We start from the raw sequence: 21,016 nt of genomic DNA on the forward strand, positions 1-21,016 counted from the left end.
TTCCGGGGCGAAATTGTTTAAGAAAAAATTAGTTGCATAACGACACCCCTTGATATACCAGAAAAAAACCGGACTTGTGTCCATTTTGCGAGGTTCAACCGCTGTTTCCTACACCTACACTATTATACATAAAAATAAATTTATATTTGCATATTATGTATTATTATACATAGCTATATGTAATTTGCTGGCTTGGCCTACCCAAAATTTTACCCCACCAGCCGCCACTGAGCTATGTACGCATTTGATCCCGCTTGGCGGCGCTAGTGTAGTTGGAGGTCAACGTTTTGACAATTCGTGAAGTTTGTATATGGTGTTTTTGATTACTATTTAACAAATAATAAATTATGGCCGATAAATACGGATCTTGGGCTGTTTGTGCGTTGAAAAACGAATTGAGGAGAAGGCATACGAGAGTTACTGGAAAAAAGGAAGCCCTTATCGAATGATAAACTATATTAATCATCGTCTCAATGTTTGATTTCTATAGCTTAGAGGGTATAGATCTGAGGGTATTTATTTGGTATTGACTCACTCTCCCCACGAGTCTAGTGTGTATATGTATATGATATCTGCCTTACTTTTTTATCAATTTAAAATTCCCAAATAAGTGCGCTCAGCATTAATTTTTGTGTCTATCTCATTTAAAAATGTGATATTTTCAAAATATCGCCGCCATGACAGTTGCGCATTTGGGGTAAATTTGGTTTAAGGATGGGTTGAGCGCAGATGATTCTGCAATGTTGCCTTATTTAAAAAAATATATAATTCCTTATAGAAATATAGAATGTGTTAATTTAATTAAGTATAATTATTTGGGTGTTCGTCTAGGTAAAAGGCGACCTTAAATTTAAGGTGAAATTAGAAAAAATTAGGGTTAGTTTGATCAGGTTTTAGTCATTAAAGAATATTTGAATGGTACTAGGTCACTTTAATTTTCAGTTAGTAACTTGTTTATATTATTTTTGATTAGGTTAGGTTTGATCAGGTTATGTTTTAGTCATTTTAAAGCATATTTTAAAGATAATATGTCACTTAAATTTTCAGTTATTAACTTGTTTATATTATTTTCGATGACGCTAGCTTAGGTTTGGTCAGGATATGTTTTAGTCACTAAAAAATATTGAGAACTTGAGAATTATTTCAAATTATTATTTCATATTTTTCTATATTATTATTTCAAATATTTTTTTTTATATTGTCACTTCATAAAAAGCGATTTTAGATGTGGCAACAGTGTGATGTGAATGTATATAAAATTGCATACCTTAATCCATGCGTTTATAATAAATTTTGATCTGAATTTTATAGTGAAGTATTCTATTTTTTACAGTCGAATCTAGGGGCAATATATAATCTGTTTCAACAATTTTTTTTGCAAATACGTGCATTTATTTCCGCACATATTTATCGCTTCTTATTGCTACAATCCACTTTTTCTGATCAGAATATCTTTGGGAAACCTGTGTCCTGATGTTCTTGATGAGCACAACTGCACAAGCATAACATTGAGGGATTTTATGCTCTTAAGTTTAATTCACACAGCGAAACAAATATGCAATATTTACTTAGAAATAGATTGATTTAAAGTGTTGACGTAAGTTGAGGTGACCTCCAACTACACGAGCGCCACCTACGTTGAGCTTTCCAGATTAGCTGCCATGTAGTGCATCGATGTTGGTCTTGACCTTGCTTGCGGGTGTATCAACATGTCTCCCGAAATCGTATGAGAGCATCCTGTACCATATTTTCAGACCCTACATCCTTGGGAGAGCCCAGACGGCTGCACAATATCCCCAACCTGATATCCAGGATATCATGAATGGATTGCCGAACCTCCTCCAAGAAATCATAATGCAAGAGGCGGCAACATCCATTATTAGGGAGCGGATTTATATGCTATCAATTTTGATGAAATATGCGCATATATATGCGATAAAAAATTACGAAATATGCGCAAGATACGCACAAAAATTCAAAAAATGTGCATTTCGAGAAACCACAAATTTTCTGTTTTATTCTATTCTAGGGGGTTCTTTTATAGGGGGAGCGGCAATCTTATTAATTATCTTTCAAATAAAATCATTTTTTTATATATGCAATTTATTCACATATTTTACAAAAACTGCTACCAATAGTTATCTATTTAAAATAAAACAACAATATCACTATAAATATATCTTCGACTATAATTCACTACAATATGTGTTTTTCCAAATTCTTTACGAGGAAACATATTGATCAGATAAAATATTTTTATAACTTGAAAAACTCCTTTCAACATCAATAGAAGTATTTGGGGCGTATTTAAAATAACTTGTTAATTTCCGTTAGAAAATCGTAAAACTATGGTTAAATTGTAAATTCTCTTAACAATAGAGGATTTAAAAGAATCACCAGAATTATAGGTACCTACTAAATATAATAAAAGTTAGTAAAATTCGGATTTCCGGGTAAACGATCCTTCATCACTTTAACGTCCTACAATCATTTTATAACGGCGTACTATAAGCACTATAAGTACTTTGTGTAAAGATCGGGTATTTTCTTCGTCTTCTTCTTTTTGTATAGACATGACTCTGTCTGTTATTTCAATGTGCCTCTAGTAAGTTGTCGTTCCATCGTTTTCGTGGTCTTCCCACTGATCGTCTTCCTACTGGGGAGCCGTCTCTGGCTGTCCTGACTACCCTATTTGTTGTCATTCGGCTTATGTGGTCATTCCATTCTATTCTTCTGTTTCTTACCCAGTTATTAATGTTATCCACCTTGCATCTCCGTCGTATATCTGTACTTCTAGCTCTGTCCCATAGAGTATAGAGTCTTACCATCGATTTTTCGAAGGGTTTTCATCTCCGCTGTTTCGAGCAATCTTTTTGTCCTCTCTGTGTCGGGTCGGTTTCTGCCGCGTATGTCATTATTGGTCTGATGACTGTTTTGTAAATTCTGCCTTTCATTTCTTTTCAGTTATTTTTATTTCTCCTTATTGTGTCATTCAGGCAACCTGCGGCTCTGTTTGCTCTATTCACTTGTCTTACTTCTGTTTCGAGCCTTCCGTAGCTAGATAGTGTGATGCCTAGATATTTAAACTCCATCACTTGTTCTATTATCTGACCTTCAAGCTCCAATTTACATTTTATTGGATCTGCTGTTATAACCATGCATTTTGTTTTTTTATGAGGAAATTAACATGTTAAATTTTCTGGCGATTATGTTGAATTGGTGCAGCATACGTTGTAAATCAGATTAGTATTGCATCGTCCTTTGTACTGCTTGCTACTACTTGCAAAGTACTTTGTGTAAAGATCGGGTATTTTCTAAGAAAAAATGAAAGGCAGTGAATGAGCCGTCTCTCTTCAGGTAGTTTTCGAATTGATAGATACGACAGCCTGTGCGGGGAAATATTTTGTGTCGAATTAAACAATTTAAAATTTTTTTGGACTTAAATGTTTTTAAATAGGCACAAAATATGCATGTTTCTTTAAAAGTATGCACCATTTAGTAAAGTTCTCAAATATGCGAAATATGCATGCAATATGCATTTAGCATAAAATCCGCTCCCTATTTATAAATACTCATATTTTTTTTTAATTGGACTACGATTTTCAAAATTTGGTTTCTTTGAAATATTTTTGAATCATTGTATACCTCGTTGTGGTTGAAATAGCCGTTGTTAATTCTTAACTGAAGTTGGTCGCACAAGTCTATAAGTTTATAAGTCTATAAGTCTTTCGCCATTGCCGTTTACTATTTCTTCGCCCAAAGGTCCTATTATGTTGTTGTTTTCCATTTTCCCGTTCGACTATTGATGTCTCCTAATATAATTATTTCTCTAGTGTCATTAATTTTCGATATCTCTTGATGTAACATTCAAAGGAACATTTATTTTTCACTGACGTGAGAATATACCTATTTGACACACCATATACTGCAAAAACAGTGAGTTTATGTTGTAAGATGTTTATGTTTACTCGTATGATATTTTCATTTATTGCATCCCAATCTGTTATTGTATTCTTTAGTGTCTTTCTAATTAATACCGATACACATCTAACTTGCATGTTTATCTTTTGTGACGCCACTGTAAAGATGAAGGTAACTGCCAATTATTTCGATACCGCTTCCTTTCTTCTTTGTTTCAGTTTGTGATACTATTTCTAACTTGTGTTTATCCAATTTAACATCCATTATCAATACTCATATTTTTTTTAATTAGACTATGATTTTCAAAATTTGGTTTGTTTGAAATTTTTTTGAATCGTTGGATTTTTGCTAAGCATCCCTTGATAAGCGACTTTTTTTTCAAAAATGTTACTGTTTTGTTTTCCTCAAAGATGGTTTTCACCGTATCTTTCATAAAATGTGGTTCAAGATTGATACGCTCTGCAAATTTAAAGAAATACAAGGTGGGCGGTTAATTTTGCCGGTGAATGTATTTTTAGTTGGTGCTTAGGAAATTTAGTGGAACTGAAGTGGTTAATTGTGAAATTTAATATTTTTGTAGTACATAAATAAGGATTGTTATTAATTTTTATGATAATTATTGTGTGATAAGTAGATGAGTTGTTTGTTTTAACCTTGGCACAGTGATAATTTGATTACTGTTATGTTTTCCGTGGTTGTTGATTTAGTTTTATATTATCTCCCACTGCTTCCTATAAACTTAGTAATTTCAATTAGATAATTGTCATAGGCGCTTTCGCGTAATTTTAATGAATTAATTATTTAAACTTATTTTGTAATACATATACTGCGTGCACTTATTCTTATTCTTGGAGCGAAAGTATACTTATAGTTCAGAGAAATAAGGTTTTTGTCTGGACACTTGAGTTTGAGCAGCCAGGTTGTAAATGGGGTTTTTGGGTACTATATAACTAATAGATTATACATACAAAAATGCCCGTCACAATTCGAACGAGAATTTTAGTTATTAACAAATAAGGGTCAAAAATGGCAGTTTTTTCGTTTAAATAGCTACAGGTAAAAATAGGGTTATTAAATATCTTATTCGGAGTATTCATCATTTATTAGGTGAGCAAAGGTTTAAAATGTCAGTTTTTGAATTTTGGTCCGATTATTTGTTGCTTCGATAATTGCAAGATAAGACTAAAATTATGAAAATAAAAAATTTGCTATAACTTTTCCGAAAAGGAATTTAAGAGTTTCATATTGCATGAAAAGTTGAGACAACCAGTACATATCATGCCCAAAAAATTTCAGGACGATTCGTCAATTAGTTTAAATTTTATTCAATTTGTTTATCCCAAAGAGCTTTTTTTGCAACGTTATTGTTCAGAAAATAATAATGATAGAGTAATTCTGTGGAAATCACATGAAAAAAGAACACTTATATTTTCAAAGTATTTAAAAAAATCAATAAAAAGTCATTTTTATCATTTCGAAATTTTTTTACTAAAGTAGAGTCATTTTTTGCTTAAAAACAATTTGAATAGCTTTGTTAATATTGACAGTAGAGTACATCGTACTTCTACTATGGTATTTCAAAAGCTGGTATTTTTACACGAATTTCCAAAAAAAACTTTTGGCCTAGGTTAATTGTGGTCAAAGTTTGGCACTTTGATTATTTAATTCTCAGTTACTTCTATATACCTAAAATTCTCCTGTAACAGTGTTAGTTACGATACTCCTCCGAAACGGCTTGACCGATTTTTATGAAATTTTACACGTATATCCTGTAGGACTGAGAATATGTTTTAATCTATTTTTCATACCCATAAATTATAATGGGAGGGGTTGCCACTCTGATTTTTTTTTATTTTCTTGTCAAAATATTCGCGGTTGAACTTTCAAAAATTCGAGAAATTGCAATTTTTGAACCCGAATAACTTTTGATTGAAAAATAAAATAGCAATTCTGCTTACCGCATGTGAAAGTTCAAGTCAAATTCTATCGGTTTTGATTACTTTCATTGCTAAAAATAATAAATTTTTTTATTGTTAAACAAAGCTATAAACACATAGTGATTGAATGATGTTTTCAATGCATTTCTCATTTGAAACTGGCTTTATAAATTCTTGACTTCATCTCAGTGTTAATATGTCGGTTTTGCCATATAGTGTAAAATATTCGTATTCTGTTCAATTAGTTTTTGGATTGGTTGTTTTTGTTGAATGTTTTTTTATTTTTGTTCCGATTATTTTCATGATTTCAATAGATTCCATTGATTTCCTGTTTTCTGCCTTTAAAAATTTTCTTTTTCTTTATCAACGTTTTTATCAAAAGTAAGAGTTTTAAATGCCTAGGATCGGTGTTGCCGAGTAATGGGGAAATAGATGCAGATACATACAATAGAAAATTCTATAAAACAGCCATCAGACCGGCTATGATGTACGGAACCGAATGCTGGGCAGTTAAAAAGAAAGAGGAATGCGAATGCATGTGGCGAAAATGAGAATTCTTAGATGGATGAGTGGAGTAACAAAAAAACGATATATAAATAAGGAATCAGTATATTAAGGGAAGTCTTGGGGCGGTACCAATTGATGCCAAAATAAGGGAGCATAAGTTAAGATGGTTTGGTCATGTTCAACGTCGAGACAGTAATCCTCCAATACGAAGAAATGTTGAACTGCGAATTCCTGGAACAAGCAGGAAAGAAAGACCAAAGAAGATTGGGGGGGAGAGGGGACGCTTAGCCAGTCCATGTCGGTATGGTATAAGGGATTGATGTTGATATGACCCAAGATAGAAAGTTATGGAGAAATGCAATTAGGGAATTTAGGACTCCGCATAGGGATAATGGCTAAGAGAATGACGATACTAAGAGCAATAATAAACAAATATAAAAGAGCAGTATACTTATCTTATTAAATTTATTAGTTGCTAAGGTTGGTTATGCAATTTATTTAAATGTTGTTATACATTTTTTCTGTTATATTTCTTTATTTTTTATTTATATTGACGATTTATATAATTTCAGTAAATTATATTTTTTTTCCTTGTGATATTTTTAAATTATATTTATTATTGTTTTTTTTACCTCTTTGTAAGCTTTGTCTATAAAATTGTACAATTTTCAATGACAATAAAGCATATTTCTGTTCTATATAATATTGCCTTTATGTTGACCATACCAGTCTTTATACTTCTTACTTTTAATTTAACGGCAATAAATTGTCTTTGAATATTTGTTTAATGTTATCTATTTTATAGGAACTGATATCGCATTGAATTATTTTTTTCTTATCACTCCCCGTCATGAGATATTTGAATAAAACGGTGGTATAATAATATCCCAGTCCAGAAAGAATGATTGTATCGATTTATTAAAGTAGTCTCGTAAATAAACATGTCAGTCTGATAAACTTTTGATATAAATTGACTAGAGTAACAATAAAATTATTTAAAGAGAAGATCAAAGCGCCCGCTGGCGTCTAGACGTACCTTTCCCAGTGCCACGCCTATGTCTAATCTCGTCAAATTTGAACTCTGCACGACCATGGGACCATGGTGACTAATTCTATTTCATTACTCTCTGTGGTTCGTGGTTTACTGTTTCTGTGTCGTGTTCAGCGTGAACCTCGTTGTATGTTTTGGTCCAGAAAGCGACCGGATTCCGAATAAGTCAATTATAGTCAACCAGTTTAGTAATCGGCTTAGTATTTGGTAAAAAACCGCATTTATAATTTATGAAAAAAACGTAGTAGGGGGATTGAAATAATAATATACTTACCAGCAAAATTAACCACCCATCTGGTATTTCTTTCAATTTGCAGAAATTATCATTCTTGGACCTCATTTTATGAAAGATATGGTGAAAACCTTCTTCTTCTTGTAGTGCCTATCCGTTTCGGATGTTGGCGACCATCATGGCAATCTGTACTTTGCACACTGCTGCTCTGAAAAGATTTGTAGTGGTTGTGTTGAACCACGTACGTAGATTTTTCAGGCACGGAATCCTTCGCCTTCCTGCTCCTCGCTTTCCCTCTACTTTTCGCTGTAAGACCAGTTGGTGAAAACCACCTTTCAGGAAAACAAAGCAGTAAAATTTTTGAAAAAAAAAGTCTGAAGGGATGCTTGTCAAAAATCCAGTGTTTAAAAATCTTCGAAGAAAATTCAAAAAAAACAATTTTGAAAATCATAGTCTAAAAAAATATGAGTGTTAATAATCGGTGTTGCGGTCTCTGGCCCTTAGGTCTTCTTGGAGACGGTTTAGCAATCAATTCATGATATCCTGGATAACCGATTGGGGAATATTGTGCCACTCCTTCACCGCAACCGAATTGAGCTCTTCGAAGGATGTAGGGGCTGGTGCTCTTGTTCTTACCCGTTTTTTGAGGTTGTCTCAAATATGTTCAGTTGGGTTAATATCGGAAATGCATGCCGGTCATGGTAAAACTTAATTTCCGACCTCATTAAGGTACTCACGGGTAGGGATGGCAACGATGTATCGATAAATTAAATTTATCGATATATTTTAAAATTTTATCGATAGTTTTATATCGATATTCAACTTTCGATTTATCGGAAAATATATCGATATTTGAGATTCAATATATCGCCCACACAAGATTAATATGCCATATCGGCAAGATATAAAATTATAATAAAATCTTATAATATAAATCATATCCTTATTTTTTTGAGACGCTAGTATGTTATAGGTACTAAAGAAACAAGTAATTGGACTTCGTAAGTCCTAGGTTTTCACCCAAAGTAATCGAAAGTAGAACTGGAAGACGATATTTGAATTTTACGTGTAACTTTGCGTGGATTGATATACGAATTTACTAATTTTGAGTCATTTTTACTAAACTTTGACATTTGTCACCTCATTTGTAATTCTACCCGGTATAATGGCGGAGGAGTTATATTGGCGGTCGTACAGACCGACAGAAAGATTGCCTAGGTCAAATATCTCACCTTTAGTACCATCCTTGGATTATAAGCTTTCATTTGACACCTCATTTATCATTCTAGCTGGTATAATGATGGAGGAGTTATATTCGCGGTCGGACGGACCGACGGACAGACCGCCTAGGTCAAATATCTCACCTTTAGTACCATCCTTGGATTATCAGCTTTCATTTGACACCTCATTTGTCATTCTACCTGGTATAATGACGGAGAAGTTATATTCGCGGTCGTACGGACCGACGGAAAGACAGGCTAGGTCAAATATCTCACCTTTAGTACCATCCTTGGATCATAAGCTTTCATTTGACACCTCATTTATCATTCAAGCTGGTATAATGATGGAGGAGTTATATTCGCGGTCGTACGGACCGACGGAAAGACAGCCTAGGTCAAATATCTCACCTTTGGTACCATCCTTGGATTATAAGCTTTCATTTGACACCTCATTTTTCATTCTACCTGGTATAATGATGGAGGAGTTATATTCGCGGTCGGACAGACCGACGGACAGACCGCCAAGGTCAAATATCTCACCTTAAGTACCATTCTTGGATTATCAGCTTTCATTTGACACCTCATTTGTCATTCTACCTGGTATAATGACGGAGGAGTTATATTCCCGGTCGTACGGACCGACGGAAAGACAGCCTGGGTCAAATATCTCACCTTTAGTACCATCCTTGGATTATAAGCTTTTATTTGACACCTCATTTATCATTCAAGCTGGTATAATAATGGAGGAGTTATATTCGCGGTCGTACGGACCGACGGAAAGACAGCCTACGTCAAATACCTCACCTTTAGTACCATCATTGGATTATAAGCTTTCATTTGACACCTCATTTGTCATTCTACCTGGTATAATGATGGAGGAGTTATATTCGCGGTCGGACAGACCGACGGACAGACCGCCAAGGTCGAATATCTCACCTTTAGTACCATCCTTGGATTATCAGCTTTCAGTTGACACCTCATTTGTCATTCTAGCTGGTATATTGACGGAGGAGTTGTGATTACAGACAGACGGACGGACAGACGGACGTGGATAATACAAAGTTTTCACATTTTTTCAAAATTGGGTGAAAACAATATTCTACTACACTACTACACTATTAGACCAGTAAGCATCTGTGAAAAAACGTCTATTTTTGGATGTGAAAGGTGGCATTCGGATTTTTGCAGATAAAGTTAGGTGACACCTTCAGTAATAATAATTGACTTATGCTCCTTCTCAAATATGCCCGGAACATTAATAAAAAAATTAAAATATTTAAAAATTTCGAAAAACGTCGATTTTTTCTGCTTTCTTTGCTTATAACTTTAAAACGATTCGTTTTGGAACAAAGTCGTACAGAAATAAAATAAAGATAATTGAATTTTGTATGATATACGACTGGTCAAAAATGTCTGAACGTATTACCTTTTCTGCAATATAGCAATAAATACAAAATAAGGGGGCAAAATACGCCTGTTGTTATTCAATGTTTTTAACCACTTTGGTGGCGCTTAGTAGAACCTTAGTAATTCGCTTAGGAAATTCTTTGTATAGTCTGTTCGCTAAACTCAGACGCAACTTTCTAGATATTTTAGTCGGTAATTTTGCCAATTTTAGTAAAATTGGCAAAAAATAATTACTAAATAGTTAATAATTACTAAATAGTTAGTAATTTTGCAAATTTTTGCAAAATTGGCAAAAAACAAAAAAATTATTGACTAAAATATCTAGCCAGTTGCGTCTGAGCTTAGCGAACCGACTATAACATACTTAAACCGTGTACCAAATTTCATTAAAATCGACCTAATCGATTTTGCATAATAAATTTGCAATCTAAATGTTTTTAAAAAAGTTCAAATTTTTTAAAATCTTTCTGAACAAAAAGTAGACCATTTAGAAGTTGTCTAATTTTTTACATATAAAGAGGTGCTCTACCTATCTAATACACTTTACAGAATTAAAATCGGATTATTTAAGGGGCCACAGCAATGTTTTAAACTTACAAACAATTTTTTGGCTTATAAACAAATAGCTTGGTTTAATAATAAAGAAATTAATTTTTAGCAATGCAAATAATTAAAACCGGTATAATTTGACTTAAACTTTCAAATGCTGTCAGCAGAATTGCTATTTTATTTTTTAATCAAAAGTTATTCGCGTTCAAAAATTGCAATTTTTCGAATTTTTGAAAGTTCCACTGCGTTTATCTCGAAAACTATGCATCCTACGAAAAAACTTGTAAGAACATTTTTTGCTTAGAATTACCCAAGAAATACAAAAAAAATGTTTTATTTTGCGAAAAATCGATGTTATGTAATTCCTCAAGTTCTTTGTTTATAACAATCTTATCGACATCCGGATCAACTGTTACCCAAAAAAATCGTGTTCTACGAGTCAAAAAATACATAAAAATCTTGGGTAAGTCCATCTAAATAAAGGAGCCCGTAGCACCCCCTCCTGGTCACAGGACTAATTTGTTTGTAAGCCAAAAAATTGTTTATAACTTTAAAACATTGCTGAGGCTGCTTAAATAATCCGATTTCAATTCTGTAAAGTGCATTAGATAGGTGGAGTGCTTCTTTATATGTAAAAAAATTGACAAATCTTTGTATGTTCTAGTTTTTGTTGTGCAAGATTTTAAAAAATTTTAATTTTTTAAAAAAGTTTAGATTGCAAAATTATTATTCAAAATCTAGTAAGTCAATTTTAATGAAATTTGGTGTACGGTTTTAGCACATTACAAAAATTTTCTAAGCGAATTAGGAAGGTTCCAAGTGTAACCTATATAAGTGATGGAAAATCATTGAATAAGGACAGGCTTGTTTTGCCCCCTTATTTTATATTTATTGCTATTTTGCAGCAAGGGTGATAAATTAAGACATTTTTAACCAATCGCATCTGATAGAAAATTTAATTATCTTTGTTTTATTCCTATACGACTTTGTTCCAAAATGAATCGTTTTAAAGTTATAAGCAAAAAAGTAGAAAAAAACGAAATTTTTTGAAATTTTTAAATATTTTATTTTTTTTTTTGTTAATTTTCCGGGCATTTGAGAAGGAGCATAAATCAATTATTATTAACGAAGTTATCACCTAACTTTATCCGCAAAAATCTGAATGCCACCTCTCACATCCACCTAAAAACAGATCCTTGGTCTATATAGAAATATCATAAATCAAGATTTTCGACCAGTATTATTTTATTTGAATGTCGTATACCCACCCTTGCCCTTGTTGTCCAAGTTGCAGGTAGTACAATATTTTTTAAAACTTTTAACAATGTTTTTCAAGAGGACAGGCTATGTAAACCCTAATAAAACGATCTCAAATTTACCATTTGTCACGTTCACGTAGTACGTTCTTTAAAGTTTTAAAATAATTGTATTGTATTGACAAAAACCCTAAAACTCAAGATGTCAATATTACTGGTGTTGGAAGGAGCAACTGCTACCAAAACAAGGAACCGCTTAGCAGGCAAACGGTTGTCAAAATTAATATTTTTGAATTCACTGCCACAAGAATTAAACTTATTTTGAATATATATATTCATAAATACATAACATAAGACATAAATTTAAATAAACATACATATAATTATAATTTAAGTAATTTTTAATATAATAGTTTTAAAAATTCTGTATTGATACTGTATGTAGGTACTTCTTTACTGATACTCTGTATGTATTAAAAATATTAAAGGATTTTATACGTAAGTGCATCTTTACTTTTAAATTTTGAAGAAAATCTCATCCTTTTGTTTATTATTTTGTATAATTTACTTTTTTAGTAGTATATTTTAGTAATTCTTTTATTTTATTTAATTATATAAGAATATATCGATATATCGCACCTAACGATATTTTTTCTCTGATATATATCGATATCTTCATTCGATGTATTATATTTATGATACAATATATCGATCTACAATTTGTTTTTGCCATCCCTACTCACGGGTGAATCTCGCGGTATGGCAACGGCATTGTCATAATGTAAAGTTTTCACCAATTAACGGTGCGAAAGGCATGACATGGTCTTGGAAAACTTCTTCCACGTATCTTTGAGCATTCACACTGCCTCTATCGAGCCCAATTGGATTCGTACGAGCTTCATGAGAGATACTTCCCCAAATAATTATTGACCCTCCTCGTAGTAAGCCACTGTTTCGGTTATAGTGCATGGAGCAAACCATTTATTTTGACGCCTTTAACCAAGCTGACGTACATATGGACCTCTTAGGTCTATTCTGTTCTGATCTGAGAACTGTATGTTCTTCCATTTAGCCACAGTCCAGTTAGCATATTCTTGCGCAAAACCAAGTATGTGGCGTTGTGGGAGTAGTTTGAAACAGTCCCACGAAAGGGCGTCATTTGTATAACATGAAAAGGTAATAGAACTTTGACAAGATGTTGATATGTCATATAAGGGGATGTTACACAATGAAGGCCACGGTCGCTCAAGTCTCAGAGATCTAATGGGGTGTGGATTCTTAAGGGATGTTATAGTATACTCGTATTAGCTTAGAAAAAAAATAAAAGAAAAATCGAAATAAGGATGTTAAATTAAAATAAAATAAAATATTGGGCGCCACTGGTTACTTAAAGGGAACCAAAAATTATACAAAAAATAGAAATAAAGCAAAGAAAGATAAATCAAAATAAAACAAAAAACATAGTCAAATAAAAAATATATAAAATACTTTAAAACAGCAAATATGGTGTGACTTACCTTGTCTACTCTATACTATACTCAGCAAATTCTTTATTGTTCTTACGATTCAAGAGAGAAGGAAAAGAGAAATAATAAGATTGTATTTAGCAAATAAAACATTACTTATTAAGACAAAAAAAAAATAAATTTTCGAATCTGTGATCTCACGGTGTTACAACTGAGATCGAGATTACCAATTTAATAAATGAAAGAAAAGTTCTACATAAAAAAAATACCTTGTAATCATTGTCCTTGAATCTTCCTGTGGTTGTCCAAGGCGCGATTTCACATCACAAAAGTCACTCCACAATATTAATAGATACAGCAACAGTACATATTTGATGAACCATAGTTCGTAAAAAAAATTTATATAGAAAATTAGCACTTAGGTACTCGAACAAAAATATTTAAAACAATCTTGTTATCTAGTTCAGCGGTTCTCAATCTTTTTGAGTCATGTACCACCAAATATTTTTTTAATATTTTTGGCACCACCTAACTGAAATACCTATCTACCATGGTGATCTAATTAACTATAATATTGGTGCTGATTTTGGCTATTTTTGCGTTTTGTGTACCACCTCAAATAATGATATGTACCACCAGTGGTACATGTACCACAGATTGAGAACCGCTGATCTAGTTCATTAAACTGGATCAAAAATACTAAAATGAAAGCAAACTTCGCTTTAACTAGGGTATTTGAACACGAAAAGAATTCTGCATAATCCCTGGATCTGACTGCATAAAAAAAGGAATACCAAAAATGGTATTTATAAATTATCGACAATTCGCTTGACAGCAACGAAAATTGCCGGAGTTCCATTTATCACACCACACTGCATCGCCGCGCTGAGTTCTCCGCCGGCCTGAGAACTGGTAACTACATTTTAACGTCACTGCAACTCCAAACTAGACTTTAGAACTCTTCTTGGTGACGGACCCAACAGAACTCCCTAACTTGATCTTCTCAAACTCTAACCAAAATGCCCTTTGCAAAATCATCACAGGATCCATCCCATCGACCAATTACAGATTCAAAACGCTCATAATCCAATCTCAACCAATAAGGAAACCAAAATCATACTACGCCAAACCCCTAATTTGACGCCATGCAAAATTTCTCCACCAATAAGAAACCTTCCATAATCGGTAAGCGATTTTTTCTGGGCTCTAATAGAGAATGTTATTCCCACGAAAAACACTTAAGTCAGCAATTTCGCACGTGTGCTCAATGGGTAACACTTGTTGTTTACTCAAAGCTATTATCTCTATAATATAAACACTTTTCAGTCTCAAAGCCGGCAGAAATACATTATTAGAGAATTTATGATCTCCTCCGAAAACCATCAAAACCTGTTTGAAGCATTGTCGCCTCCTCTGTAGAATATAAACAATTTGGGGTACTTTAGATATCTACGCCAAATTTCAGAGAATCGTACGATCAACGAAACAAACATCCAACATCGTGAGAAGTGAATCAAGTCATACGAAAGATCTGTTAGGAACTACGATTCTTCGATTCAATATACAGGGCGTAGCGAAAGTGTTACAAATGTAAACTAGATTGAAATTTCAAATAACTTTGGTATACAGGGTTGGAGCAGAAATACAACGAATTTCGGACCGTTATAAGTTGTGTGGCGCGAGCTGGACGGAAAGCCCTCAAATATCTTTCTGCCAGTCTTCTTCTAATGGTACGTTCACTCACACTATTTATCACCTCAAAAAGACGCGCACGAGCTTTAGGAGCAGTGCAAAGGGGATTTCTTAACATGTTGCTGACAATAAAGCGGTCATCTTGAATTGTAGTGCATCTATGTCGGCCTTATCCTGGCTTGCAGGTGTATGAACCCTGTCTCCCAAAATCCTATGAGAACATCCCAAACCATATTTCAGCCCCTACATCCTTCGAAGAGCCGAAGACGGCTGCGGTAGAGGAGTGGCACAATATTCCCCAATCTGATATCCAGGATGTCATTGATGGATAGCCGAACCTGCTCCAAAAAGTCTTAAATGCAAGAGGCAACAACACCCATTATTAATAGTCATATATTTTTTAGACTATCATTTTCAAAATTATTTTTGTTTGAATTTTCTTCAAAGATTTTTAAACATTGGGTTTTTGCTAAGCATTCCCTGATTAACGACTTCTTTTTTCAAAAATGTTACTGTTTTGTTTTCCTCAAAGCTAATTTTCACCATATCTTTCATAAAATGTGGTCCAAGATTGATGATTTCTGCAAATTGAAAGAAATACAAGGTGGGCGGTTTTGCTGGTGAGTGTATGTTGTGTCAAAATAAGTTATTTTGACACCAAAATATTTCCTTACTTATACTACCTCGGCTTAATAAGAATGTCTTCTTCTTCTATACGTGCCATTTCCGCGACGAAGGTTGGCAATCATCACTGCTATTCTTACTTTTGACACTACAGCCCGAAAGAGTTCAGTTGAGCTGCTCATACCATTCTCTGAGATTTCTCAGCCAGGACATTTTTCTCCTACCTATGCTGCGCCTTCCTTGAATATTTCCCTGCATAATTAATTTTAGGAGTTCATATCTGTCACCACGTGTTATATGACCCAAGTATTGAAGTTTTCTTATTTTGATGGAATTCAGTATCTGCCTGCTGTTCTGTATTCTCCTTAGTACTTCCTCATTGGTTATTCTGTCTGTCCAGGAGATTCTTAGTATTCTTCGATACGTCCACATCTCAAATGCTTCCAATCTATTGAGGCATTGTTTATTGAGAGTCCATGTCTCCACACCATACAAAAGAACAGAAAATACATAATATTTTAGTACTCGCTTTCTAAGATTTAGGCTGAGGTCTCTACTACATAATATTTGTTTCATATTAGTGAATGCACTTCTATCCTTTTCTATTCTAATTCGGATTTCTTTGGTATAATCGTTTATTGTTTCACTAATGTTTGTCCCTAAATAGTTATAATTCTGAACTCGTTCTATCGTTTTATTATTTACGTGTAGATTGATGTTTCTAATATTTTTCTTCGATATAACCATGAATTTCGTCTTCTTTATGTTTAGTGACAGACCAAATTTCTTCACTCGTCGCAACAACCTTATCTAAAATTTTTTGTAGATCTGTATATAGTTTCTGCTATCAGTATTGTGTCATCGGCGTATCTAATTTCACATATGGGTAGGCCATTTATTTTTATGCCTGCTACTTCATCTCCTAATGCTTTTTTAAATATTTCTTCTGAGTATGCATTAAACAGTGATGGCGACAAGACACAGCCCTGTCTAACGCCTCTTTTGATTTTTAGTTTATTGGTGTTTAAATTATTTAATCGTATGACAGCTTCTTGTTCATAATACTAATACAGATTATTTATTATTCTTACATCCCGTGTCTCGATGTTCGTTGTTCTCAGTAGTTTTATTAACGGATTATGTTTCACCGTATCGAATGCCTTGTTATAATCTAGGAAGCAGACATAGATGTCCTGGTTTACTAATTAGCACATTTACTGCAAATAATGCTTCTCTGGTTCTTTGCGCATTTCTAAAACCGAACTGAGTTTTGTCAGTTTGTCTAACTTTTTGTATATTCTACGATGCATAATCTTTAGAAATACATACTTTGAATATGTGTGGCACATTAAACTGATGGTAGGGTGTTCGGAACATTGTCTGGCGTTTCTCTTTTTCGGTATAGTCACGAATGTATAATGGTGTAAATAATTAGCTATGTTATCTAATACCAACAATTAAATACAAAAGTATCATTTACGTCGTTTATGGTTGAAGGTCAAGATGTTCCTTATTGGGACCGTTTGCATCTTCTTGGCCAAACAAAAAATTCTCACAGTAATTAATTATATTAAGAAAGTAGTAAATTTTGTATACTCCTTATCTGATTTTGAAAACACAGATAATCTTCTAGCACAGAGTTTCCCAAACTTTTATCTCTCGTAGACCTCTTGTCGTGTTTTCAATTTTAGATCGACCCCTTGATATTCACTTTGAAAGATTAAAATTTCTAACAGTAGTGAAGTACTTATAGTGTGAAAAAGTAAAAAAAACACATTTTTACACATTTATTAATGAAATTTGAATCAGATTATAGTAACAATTAATCGAAAAAAAAAATAAGCAAAAAATAAATTCATTTAATGGGCAGGATGAACTTGATGGTTTAATAATAAAGTATCAACATTTGGCATTAATGTAGTTAGATTTAATCCCCAATCTGATCGGTTAATGATGTCCAGTTTCTATATCTAAAACCAGAGGTGTAACCAGGATGATCCTAAGGGGGGTTACATCTACCTTGAAGGTATCTGGGGGATATGGAATAATAATGGTGTTAAGCATATAGAGCTCAAAGTACATCCAAAAGGGGGGTTATAACCCCCAAAACCAACCCGTGGTTACGCCTATGTCTAAAACCCCTTTCTACTCAGTGGCGGATCTAGACATTTGTCTTGGGAGGGGATATTTCCCTTAGAGGGGAACTTCCAATGAAACACCTACCAAAAGACGTAAAAAAATATCCCAACCTACATAAAAGACATAAATAATAACTTATATGCATAAAGTTCCCTTAATTTTCCTAAATAGCGTGTTTATTGGGTTGAATTTGTCTATTTCTGGTTTAAGTTTCATGTCAGCTAATATATTTTTATGTATCAACAGTTTTTTTATTTCCAAGAAAATTCATGAGAGCCTATATTAACAGTTCCATTAATTTTTAGACGCTTTGTCTTGTTACCTTGTTTGCTGACATATCTAGTTATGAGGTTGTTTTAAATCTCAAACCAGTTTTGATTTTTAATCAAAAAGATTAAGAGCTTGGATGTCTGAAAAATTATAGATATTTATCTACTGATTCCTGTTCTGAGACATGCCTGGTACTATAGCTTCCGTGATGTCTATTTCCGCCTCATCCAATGCGGTCTGAAATTTGGTTTTGCTACTACTACAGCTTTTCATATTATTATATTTTAGATCCATTTCATATAAGACTTAAAAGATACAGACATAATTCCTAATATCGTAAGTTACCAGTAAGTACGTTTTCATCACCATTATTCCATAATTAAATTATATCGTATTGAAAATCGTAATCATCTCCTTGAAATAATAATAGTACATTATATACCGCGGGACTGAAGTAGTACATTTAATCCTGAAGGTAAAGTTTATGGCCCGACCGCAGGGAGGGCCATAATTTACCTGAAGGATTAAATGTACTTCAGTCGCAAGGTATATACGATACTTTTCGTACTTCCGGTATGATTTTATTAATTATTTCAATAATTTCAATCAGTTTTTTCTCTCTTCAACTCATTTAATAAACTGTCTTTAAAATAAGTTACCATAGTAACATTGCGTTGTGACAGTTATAATTTAGAAACATTGTCATTACTAGTGTCATTGTAAAGAAACATTGTTATTGATAATTATTGGTATCATGAGTGAAGAAGGTGTATCTGATATTGATAAAAGAGCAGCCGAAGTAGGTGAAGAATTGTTACCACCGAAATCTAGAAAACTATACGAGCAGCAGTACGATGCTTTTAAAAAGTGGTGCCGCTTAAAAAATGTGAGACAACCTACTGAAAATGCGCTGTTAGTCTACTTCGATGATAAATCAAAAGCGGTTTGTGCCTCAACTCTTTGAATTACTCAATGCTGAAATCGGTTATTAACATTAGAGAAGATATTGATATAAGTAAATTTCCAAAATTATTAGCTTTTTTGAAGAGAAGAAATGAGGGATTTAAGCCAAAGAAGTCAAGAATTCTCACGTCTGAGCAGGTTAAATTCGTTTGTTTGTGATTTAATCGTTCCGGGAGTTTCGTCAATATTTAATCCCGGAGGGATTAAATGTGACACTTTAGTACCTGTCACAAGGGAGTGAAGTTGTCACTTTAGGCCCGGAAGTACGAAAAAACTATTTTATAGAACTATATAGGTTCTACTTACCGTCCACTTCAAAGTTGAACTTGTGCCGTTGGTTGCTTTTATGTGCTTAGGGGGTGACAGTCACCCCTTCTCGAGAATGAAAAAGCGCGCATTTAAAATAAGAATACAGAATAATAGAATAAAGTACGGAACTAGATAAATCGACTAATTCCAAACAAGTTTCGTTCTATAGAGTTTTTTAAGTAAGTTAATACTTTTCAAGTTATTTGCGATTCGCAATGTTTATTTTTCGACAAAAAAAAAACACGTTTTCAGGCGTTATAATACAAAAACTAAGTATTTTATCAAAAAATTTTTTTTTCAGCATAAAAATGTAGCATATAACCAAACGAAAAAAGGTGTGTATTCGTGAAGTCCATAGATCCAACACAAGCAAAGTTGTAGCTCATGAAAAATACGTTTTTATTCGTCAAATTCCAAATCGAATATTTCAACGTCAAGCAACCAAAAAATTAAGCACTCTTTGAGATTTTTCGTATCACTAATACATACTTTTTGAAGTTTTTCCAAAATTTTTAGAAATTTTTTTTTACTATAACACCAAATTTCTTCAAAAATAAGCACTTCAAACCGGTCAAACTTACAGATCGTATAAACAGTACACATACATAAGTAAAAGGTAAAGCGGTAACGTTTAATTTTATTTAGGGTGCTAAAAAGGAGGAGAATTTCACGATTTTTTTAACCAAAAAAGGGACCAAAAAAAACTTTATTTTGAGCGTAGCTCATTTAGTTTTGTTGCTTTATAAAAAATAAACATTTTAAAAAATTTTAATAGATTTTTCCCGAAAATTGCTCAATTTTTTGGTTATTTCACGTTGAAATATTCGATCTGGAATTTGACGGATATGAACGTATTTTTCATGAGCTACAACTTTGCTTTTACTGGGTTTATAGACTTCATTAATACACGACTTTTTCGTTTTTTTATAAGCTACACTTTTGCTAGGAATATTTTGACTAGGAGAAAAATAAACATTTTTAATCGCAAATAACTCGAAAACTATTGACTTACGTAAAAAACGCTATAGAACGAAAGTTGTTTAGAATTAGTCAATTGATACATTTCCGAACTTACTTTAAATTAAACGTGCGTTTTTGCACCACCGAGAAGAGTAATGTCGCCCCCTCCCCAATTAAAAGCAATAAACGGCACAAATTCAACTTTTAAGTGGAGGGTAAGTGGAAACATAATCCAAATTTTCATGCAATTTGCAGTTCACCCTGAAAATTACACTCCAAAGAAAGCGGTCATTTACTGAGCTAATTCCAAATATCAAAGAAACAATAATTAGTAAATAAATCTATTTGTCGGCCCTTAATCATTAATTTTACAGTTCTAAGATTAGTGATAAATACGAGTAATTTTATTACACCACCATAAAAATATTAATGTTCGTAACTAAACAGGTCGACTGTATTCTCTAAGTGGAATCGGCGATTCTTCATGAACGAAAACAAGCGTTCGCACTGTTG

At 33.1% G+C, this 21,016-nt stretch overlaps 1 protein-coding gene and 1 long non-coding RNA gene across 3 annotated transcripts in view; one reads left to right on the top strand and one right to left on the bottom strand.

The window, feature by feature from the left end:
• LOC126883898 (uncharacterized) overlaps window positions 1-15,477 on the bottom strand; it is a 71,139-nt gene extending 55,662 nt beyond the window's left edge. The window contains exon 1 of the long non-coding RNA XR_007697753.1: window positions 13,816-15,477. This is a non-coding gene — a long non-coding RNA (uncharacterized LOC126883898). The remainder of the gene's footprint in view (window positions 1-13,815) is intronic.
• Window positions 1-21,016, top strand: part of LOC114335880 (ras-associated and pleckstrin homology domains-containing protein 1-like) — a 398,332-nt gene that overhangs the window by 87,848 nt on the left and 289,468 nt on the right. The gene's annotated exons all lie outside the window — the stretch shown is intronic.

Source organism: Diabrotica virgifera, chromosome 1 (assembly GCF_917563875.1).
Source record: "Diabrotica virgifera virgifera chromosome 1, PGI_DIABVI_V3a".
NCBI lineage: Eukaryota > Metazoa > Arthropoda > Insecta > Coleoptera > Chrysomelidae > Diabrotica > Diabrotica virgifera.